The 10,080-nt window shown below is 41.6% G+C and overlaps 1 non-coding gene across 1 annotated transcript; it reads left to right on the top strand.

Moving 5' to 3' along the window:
* Positions 1-260: 260 nt before the first annotated feature.
* On the top strand, positions 261-379 carry LOC145392654 (5S ribosomal RNA). Its single transcript, XR_013896054.1, has one exon. It is a non-coding gene; the product is annotated as a 5S ribosomal RNA (ribosomal RNA).
* Positions 380-10,080: the final 9,701 nt, after the last annotated feature.

Raw genomic sequence — 10,080 nt, 5'->3', positions numbered from 1 at the left:
CTGGGCTGCAGGGGTACCCGGCGTTGCCTGGGCCATAAAGGCGAACACTCTTAACTGTGACCTCAAATGACTCAGATTTGAATTTTGATCCTTCCTAAAACCATCATTTGGTCACTCCGATTCAGAATATGTATGGGGTCTTTGGGGGTTTCTGACCCTTGGTTTGGGCGTGACTGAAGGACAAACAAATAATGCGGCTCATATATATACCATTATATATTATATATATATATATATATATATATATATATATATATATATATAACGGCCATGCCACGTTGAGTACACCGCTTCCCGTCCGATCAGCGAAGTTAAGCAACGTTGGGTCTGGTTAGTACTTGGATGGGTGACCGCCTGGGAACACCAGATGCTGTTGGCATCCTTACGTGTCAAGTGGGGTTGGTGGAGGATTAGTGCCCCTCCCTGTAACTCTAAGCCCTTGACCACCCCGTTTGGAATACGTGGCGTCTGGCAATGGATGGATGGATGGATGTACCGTATATATATGGTGGTAGATAAGCTTGTGGTAGGTGGAGGCAGCTCGCCATCCACTCACTCTCGATGTAATAAGCTTTCGGGTGTCTGCCCAATCCTCTCCTCCATCCTTCTTTCCTCTCAGCCTCTTCTTTCTTTTCTTCATTCTTTCCTCGTCCTACTGCCTACGGGTGAGTTTACACTCGTCTGTCTTTCTTCCCTTCATTCTTTTCTCTTACTTCTGCCTGTGGGGTGCTTCTACACTGAGTGACAAGCCTAATAGTTTCCTGTATACCAGGAAACCATTTACTAAGCTGGGTGGTAACCATATAACCAAATTTTAACGCCTGGTGGTAATTACGGCACTCCAGTCGGACTGAGGCCATCGAAGGTTTATATCCAAGGGTTGGTTGGGTGATTATTGCTCACGTAATGCCTCTCAGGGGATGAGTGAGGCTGGTCACTCTCATCTTAAACGTCAGGACCAACTTCCTAGCCCCGGGCTCCTACGCTCCTCATGAGGCAATGTAGGATTGGATGATGGATATATATATATATATATATATATATATATAGATAGATAGATAGATAGATAGATAAATAGATAGATGATAGACAACGATAGATAGATAGATATTGATTCAGATTAGTTGTTTATGTATATTTGGTAGCGATTTTTTAAGGAACATGGCTATTTTCAAGCATTTTCAGGGCAATCTCATTCACCCTACACTCCAGTGAAATGCCTTTGCCAGTGCTTTATGAACATGTACAACTTGAGGCAAGTGTCACCTCACTGTACACCCTCATCCCACACCTAGGAAGCCGAACCCCCTCCCCCCTCCTCCTCCTTCTCCCCAGAAATCACATTCTGTTTGCCACCACTTGCACTCATCACCACTTGGCGAACGGAGCCCAGACTTAACACATCATCTCCCCCATCATTTTCACTGTAGGATGCAATGCAAACCAGAACAATCACGCTTCACCGACAAAAACTATAAGAAAGCAAACTGGACAAAATTCACTAAGGAAACAAAAAACACCTCAATGCACTAAAGAACACACCCATCACCAACATTAGCAGACATTTTACAAAGTTCAGCAACACCGTACTCATGACAGACTAAACACCACATTCCATGACGCAACAGAACACATTACGACCAACATTTTAACAATTCGAGATTGCTCTCCTCATAAGACAACCCTACACACTCCAAATGAGTAAACACGACTTATCTCCCACACACACGAGACACCATCACAATGCTTCAAGAACTAAACACTGAAATTAGCAGCAAAATCCGTGACAAAGAAAATGGAAAACTTGAGAGCGTTTGTGACAATAATTAATCACTCCACAGTCTCCTCTCGGCTTTACAGAATATTTAATAACACAATCACTAAATCATAAACATCCACTTCCAAGACCCACGCCACCATCACCTCCAACACGCAACACATCCCTTCCTACAAAGAACAAGCAAACATACTCTTAGACCACTAAGCAAACGTAAGTCACTTAATACCAAGAGGCACCGAATCTGGAAGAACAACCCTAACCACAAAGGCAATCCTTTCCACTCGATCACAATGGAACCCTTCGGCAGGTACGCAACATTATCAAGCAAAAGAACTCCACAAGCGTAGGGCTGGATGCTATCAGCAAACTACACGTAGAACATTTAGGATGACAAGGTATCCAGGTCCTCACAAACATCAACAACTGTTCATACGCATACTTTAGCATTCCCAGTATTTGGAAAAAATAGAAAAATATTCGCAATACTTAAATCAAACTTAGACCCAACACTCCCTTCTTCACACAGACCCATAACACTACTAAGCGCACCAACGAAAGGAAATGAATGCCTCATTCTCGACGATGTCACTCCCCATGTCTCTAGTGGTCCTTCACAACACGGATTCAGAGCACTACACCCTACAGATACCTTGCATTACCTTGTCTGCCAATCCGTGGGGCACACCTCCCACAACAGTTTATATTAGTAAAGCCTTCGATGCAATCCCCCGACACAAGTAAATCACCTAAATATAAACCAAAAACATGGAGAACAACACCAAACGCTGGATTGTCAGCTATTTGTCAGGTAGACAAGCACATGTTACATTCCAAGGGCAAGTCATCACGATCGGGGAATTTGCCTAACGAAGTTTCACTGGGCTTTGCTCTCTCACCCACACTCTTCAACCTCTGCTATGCATGATATTCCCACACCCCAGTCACTGATAACATTGCCTCATGCAGGTGACATTACTATAACAACTGCAACACCAAAGTGCAGAGACAACCTGCACACTGCAACAGGACTATCTCAACAACACCGTAGACTTAGTTGAAGTACAACAAGCTGACGATCGTCCCAGCCAAGATCCACCACCACACTGATCACCAGCAGTAAACACGAACACATGTACTCCCCCAATGTTACGTGTGCCACACATAACACCTCCACTAAGATCACTGGAGTGGCATATGACACTGGCCTCACCTTCAAGAACGACGCACAAGATATCAAAGGGAGGTGAACGCCTAGATTCAATCCATTCAGGGCAACTACAGGGCCAGAATTTGGGCAAAGGAAGGAAACTCTCCTTACTCTACAAACAGTACATTATATCAGTGATGTCCTATGCCTCCCCTGCATGGGTTCCCATCCTATCTAATGCCCACTACAACACCTTGCAAATCATGCAGAATATCCTCCTACTCATCACCACTTAGCTGCGCCAAATCCACTCCCCAGTGTTCACTTACAATCTGAAACTAAAGTCCTCCGCGTCAGAGACTACCCTGATATGCAGGGAACACAGTTCTGTGCAGCAGCCTGTGCCAGTACACAATACCCCAGCCTTTTCATAACAGAGACACACAACCCCCTCGTGCTACACATTAAACAATCATCACACAAACATTATTCAAGCCCTCTACAACAACATTCCGCCTCCAGCCATTCCAACACTGTTAATGAAGAAACACATACATACTCACTTCACGAGCAGGGTAATACAACGCCTTGATCGTAATACCATACTACTGACTTTCACCCATTGGAGGTGTCCCTAAATAGAGATGACTGAGTTCACTTACAGTAGCTATGCTTAAAGCAAGACATCACCCAGCCCTCCTCTCAGCTTCCAGGTTAGATTTAGGGTTGGATGGAAGCATAGATAACAAGTGCCCAGCTTGAAGAACATTCCCACACAAAGTAGTACCCGCATCTGGAACACTGCACAGCATTTGCCACACTAAAGACGCAGACACAAATTCAATGGTGTAGGGAACCTATGCGGCAACCTCATGGAGCAATTACCAACCCGCGGTCGAGTGTTCTGCTCGCTCAGATCAATCGGTATTGAACAACAACAAAAACAACAACTAACTGCGTATTACCACGCTAGGGCCCCCCAAACGAAGTCTCTTTTAATCTTGGCCGTAGACAGCGGATCCTTTTGTTACGCGATGATCTCAGGTTTTATAGAGGCTATGTTAGAAAATGTGAGCCATTAACCGGGTGGTATAAAGATGCAAAATATTTCTTTAGCATATAAAGAAGTAACTTTCACTTTTTTCTTGTTTCTTTCTTCCGCTGCTTTCGTACCTCCCAATCCTACCGTATAGTACATCTTTGCCTACGTCTGTGCCTGCCTACCTACCTACCTGGCTGCCTAAATACCAACCTTCTTAAAGAGCTCAGTGCCTGCATCCACTATCTTATGAGCGAAGATACAGGTGAGTATGAATTAATTTCATTTATTTTTAAATTTATTTATTTATTTACTACTGGGTTCTTCCAGATTTATGATGAAATGAATTTTGAACCCATTTTCCAACTACACAAATATTATACATAACAGTTTACATTTCCTTGTAAATAAAAACGCTTTTGGTGACCTAAGGGCTGGTCTGAGCGTGTGGATCATTTCAACGAAGGTACGCTGTCAGGTGGAGAGGCATCACCTGACACATCAGTTGTTAAAATCGGTCCATTAATGCGGCCGTTAAACCGATAACAGACAGACGGAAGGATGGACGCTAAACTGTAATCCAGGTTCAAAGCCGAGATTCCTGGCTTCGGGAAAACACGAGTACAAAAAGTCACCTACATTACCCCACCTCCACTACAGTAAACTCCATTGACAGTGAAGGAAATCAGCCCCAACTCCACATTTAATCTCTCGTTCTAGGTTTTATGTTTTCACCTGAATTCTTCCTTTAAATTCACAGCACTCAAAGTAAGTCATACTAACTATATCATCAACCGTCCAATACAGTAAAATTAACACACACACACACACACACACACACACACTCACACACACACTCACACACACACACACACACACATATAGCACTCTACATTAATATAACTTCGAAAAAAAAAAATCTCTTACATAACGCAGCCTCCATTTCAATAAATTTCACACACCACAACAAAAGATCATCACCTCCACCTTTAATTTCCTGCACTGGGGACTCACACCTCTAGCTGCCATTTCTTTCCCTAACTTATAATCAAACCCGACAATCTCGTTTTTATCTACCATCACAAAAACACATCTGTTTCACCATCGGCCGTCTAAAATGTTTACACACACACACACACACACACACACACATACACACACAAAGGTATGGAAAGATATGGAGACAAAATATAACACCGACTTAGATGATATCCTGTCTACTAAAACAAGGTGCACTTTGTGAGCACGTGACGAGCGAGCGAGTGCTTTTTACGCCTACTAAAAAGAAGAAGAAAAAAGACACTCTTTTAGCGTGACAAACTCTGACACACCGGATGTGGGGGATTTGAAAATAAACTCGTGTGTTAACGTGCCTGGTTGGTATCCCTGATCTACTGAGCCTTAGCTCTGTATGCATAGTGGCACCGGAGGCTTCGTAGCACCTGTAAATAAGCAGCTTGTTTTGGTTGTAATTATCACTGTCTTTTACATTACTTCTTAAAGAGGGTTTGAGTATCAGCGTAGTTTTCTATAGAAATTATAAATGACGATGTTGATATGTAATGTGCAGAAAAAAAAATCGCTATCTAAGAAGTGTTACGGAAGAATCAGAAGCCATTTTGAATATGAGCTCTAGGTTCTAGCACTCCGTAATATGTAACTGGTAGCATTGGCATTTTGGGAGCAGAAATCGCAACTTCTAGTACGCTGATACGTCATTTAGCATATTTTACACATAGGCCTATATAAAACTCGGCTAGCACTTTATATTGCTCTATTGATGAAACTTATACTTGCATTTAGTCGTATTGATTGCTTAATGAAACAAGACTGCTATACCACACACCTTTTTCTTGCTACCGAATTACTAACCATGAGTCTGAGGACGTTTTGGATTATAATTTCAGGTTACGGACTGACATAACAAACTACGGTACGAAACTTTTACTATTGGAAAGTCCATTGAGCTCGTATCCACAGCTGATGTTTATTCGTTTCATCTAGCGAGGTCTGACAATTTTGTAGGTTATTTCCTTTATCTTAATGGCATTATTAAGACATTGCTACGGTTCACCATGTTTTCTAATATATTTCTTTTTTATTAGTACCAGACTGTAGTGATGATAATTCTCTTGTCACAGCTTCCCATTAATGGCTGAGACTGCCGATCTGTCCCTGGTTAAAGTAATGACACAATATAATTGGATAATAAGCTAATTAGAGCTACAGTAGGCTGCGATGTAGGGTCATTGATGTGAATGAGAGTAAAATACAGACCCTATAAAAAGCTTGGCTCCAGTTACAGGAGATTTCCAATAAAAAAAAACGATACTGTATATATAGTAGAAAACGGCAGAACATTAAAACAAAACGGCTGATAAGAGAGAACGGAGATATTAAAGAGTAGTAGGCTACAAAGAAGGGAATAATAAAACTTAAAATTCCTGAATGGGGAGGATCTAGAGGAAAGAAAGAACATAAGCACATCACAGAGATATACTACTGTAGTATTGTTCTCTGGAGGTGGACGTGTATAGTTTGATTTGACATCAACCCTGTCTTAAAATGCTAATGATGGTTGTCACTATCACAACGTGTAAGAAGATCCTAAGGTGGCTACCTGAGATATGATAGGCGCCAAGAAGACACATAGCATCTTAATCATTATCTGGTGGATAATGCTTTGAGACTTTCCTTCAAGCCATTATGTCCACTGTTATGAATTATTCGTTGTAGCCTATACGACATGAAGCTTACGGGAGTTATACTACTGTATATCTGGAGAGAGAGAGAGAGAGAGAGAGAGAGAGAGAGAGAGAGATGGGAGGCAGGGGCGGAGAGAATGAGGGAGGGAGAGACTCAGGTGTCACAACTCTTACCACGTAGTCACGGCTTCTGCGCCAGAGAGAGTTACAAAGTCTCTCGACGCATGGGGCGCCGATAATTATATTATTGGGTGTTCGTACGCCTGTCATCATAATTTCATCTTGGTGTAAGCTTTCAACATTTCTGGTGAAGTAGTTGAACTAGAACAGAAGAATAACTGAGCAAAAATATTTACTTTCTCACGTTTTTTCTCTCTCGCAGGCATGTACACACTCTCATAAACACACGCGAGCTCGCGCGAGCGCAGTCAACATATGAAAGTGAATAAAAACCCATACCTTGCATTCTTCACATTCAAAGTGCTTAAAATCGATTTCATAATGGAGCATGTCAATTGAAGCCCTCGGTACTTTCCCTTGGAAAGCTGGGATTTCAAGGGGTATCTTTGGTTTCATGAGTAAATATGTAGCTAAAAACAAAATCTATTGAATGTATCTATTACCTGCTGAACGAATCCCTTCTCTATCTCACATAGTAGAAAAGTTATTAGCCTCCGAAAACCATCGCGGTCGGTCCGTGTTGCGTCGGTCAGGACCGGGTCATGTCGGGCTGCTCATTTCTCATCTGAAAGTAGAGTAAACATCACTTCGTTACGCATCGCCAGCTTCTCTCGCAAGATCGTAATTACAACACACACACACACACACACACACACACACACACACAGATAAGGAGACAGAACAATATGATCCCAGATGAAATCTTATATGTATCATGTTGGGAACACACACACACACACACACACACACACACACACACACACACACACACACACACACAGAACATGTATCACATGCATAACTCACTCTCCACTGTAATATACTTCCCACCTCCCAAATCAATCATCGACTCTTCATTTCAATAAACTTTACAAAACCACGCACAGCAATAAAATCCCTTACTCCGCTTTTTTAATTTCCCTGCGCCCGGCCCTACATTGCTCACCACCTTTCCCATCTCAGAGTAAAAATGTGATCCTCGCATTCTTTCTCCTCTCCCCTCAGCATTCGCTCCCTCCCAAAGTCACTTTCTCTCCCTTAATTTATCTCAGCCTCGGAGTCACTCAGCTTCTCGTGAGAATCTTCCCTGGAATTCCGTGGGGTAATGAAATCTATGTGTCCACAGAATTGATCCTTGAAAAATTGGGCGAGGATTTTGTTTTTGTGAGGAGATGAAAGCTGTCTGTCGTATAATTAATTCCTGTAATCCATTAACATATGCATTTTAATTTTAGTCACCAAGCGATTTTATTCACCTTATAGTGGAGGAATTGGAAGTAATTACTTGGGAGGGTACTTGGGAGGAAATGGATCTGGGCATATTTTGGATTCAGGGGAAATTTTTTAGCATGGATAACCAAAAAGGTGTGTGTGTGTGCGTGTGTGTGTGTGTGTGTGTGTGTGTGTGTGTGTGTGTGTGTGTGTGTGTGTGTGTGTGTGTGTGTGCCGTGAGGTTAGGAAGTAAGAAGGAAGGCACAGCTTGGTGGGATGAAGAGACTGAAAGAGCAGAGGATGAAAAGTAGAAGTGGTTAGAGTGGATGCAGCAGATGGACTGAAATGAGATAAAGAGTGCACTGAGAGTAAGAAGCATGTGAAGAGACCACTAAAGAATATAAAGATGAAAAATAAGGATCTTGGAAGAAAGAACAATGAAAATCACCCTGAAAATAGGAAATTATTTTGAAAAGAGGTGCAAAAATCTAGCGGTAAAAGTGGAAAGAAATGTGAGCGTCTGAAGGATGAAAGAATATTAAGCAGGAAGTGAAGGGAGGAGATGAAGGTATGATGAATGCTAAAAATTCCCTGTATGATGCATGCGAATGGGTGGGAGCAGAGTGATGGGAACTTAATTGGCTTTGGTGGTGTACAGAGGAATATAGTGCTAGGAAACGTAACATCAGCTAAAGTGATGAAAGCTGTGAAGAGCCTGAAGAATGGGAAAGCATCGGGGATTGGTGAGGTGTTACAGAAATTATTCTCCCATCTTTCCTGTCACTACTTAATGCTTTTCTTTCCGTTACAGGTGGCTTTACATTGAGTGACAAGCCAAATGGTTTCCTGTAAGCCAAGAAACCATTTACAACGCTGGGTGGTAAACATATAACCAAACCATACGTGCTCCCTACGTAGTCAAGTGGGCTGGTGTGAGGGTTAGTGCCCCTCCTCGTAAAACAAATAATCCAAGAGTCAAATGGCCACTCCCGTACGGGATTATGGCGTCTGGCAATAGATAGATAGATAGACAGTGTCATGAAAAGTATAATGAAATGTTTATGTGAGTTATACAAGAAGGCAGGAGTGAGTGAAACTGTACTAGCAAAGTGGAAAAGGATTTAGTAAATAATTCTGTACTAGAAAATATACGAGCGAAATGAGTGAAAAATCTTAGCATATATCTCTTGAGTACTGTAGAAAATGTACATGGAAGAATAATCATAGTGAAAGTAAGAGAGATATATTAGAATGCCTGGTAGAGTGACGAACAGGGCTGCTTTAGGAGTGGTCGAGGACATGTGGGATCATATATTTGCAGTGGGACAGACAATGGAAAAGACTTGCAAGAAGAACAAAGGATACTGATGGCAGTTATGGAGTATGGATCAGGAAAAAAGACTACGAAAAGGTAAACAGAGAAAGATTTGGATGCTTTTCCGTACGTATGGTGCAAATGATAAACTGTTGAATTGCCGTTAAGAGCTTTTACCAAGTCGGTGAAATGGGCGTAAATGTGGGTGGACATCTAAGTGAATGGTTGAAGTTCAGGTGTTGCCATAAGACAGTATTGTGTGATGTCCTTGTGGTCAGTTCACTAAATATACTGTATATATATATATATATATATATATATATATATATATATATATATATATATATATATATATATATATATATATATATATATATATATATATATATGTGTGTGTGTGTGTGTGTGTGTGTGTGTGTTGTGTTATGAGAAAGGTAATGACACGAGCAATGGAGAGAGGATGACGTTGGTAATGAATGGTGAGGGATGGATTATCTCAAACCTAACTTATGTAGATGATGCAGAACTGTTTGTAAACAGTGGAAAAGAGCCCGGCAAAGTTGGTGCATAGCTTTGTGCATATATGTGAACACCGTCCCTTGAAAGTAGATGTTGGCAACAGTAAAGTGACGATTGCTGAAAGAAACGATGATACCTAGTGTGATGTTTTACCGTGAATGAAAGAGACTTCGATTGGTGAAA

Source organism: Coenobita brevimanus, chromosome 2, assembly GCF_032717465.1.
Source record: "Coenobita brevimanus isolate Jiangsu-jjx chromosome 2, ASM3271746v2, whole genome shotgun sequence".
NCBI classification, from domain to species: domain Eukaryota; kingdom Metazoa; phylum Arthropoda; class Malacostraca; order Decapoda; family Coenobitidae; genus Coenobita; species Coenobita brevimanus.
The sequence above is the reverse complement of the archived record's forward strand: the minus strand, read 5'-3'. Positions and strand labels throughout refer to the sequence as shown.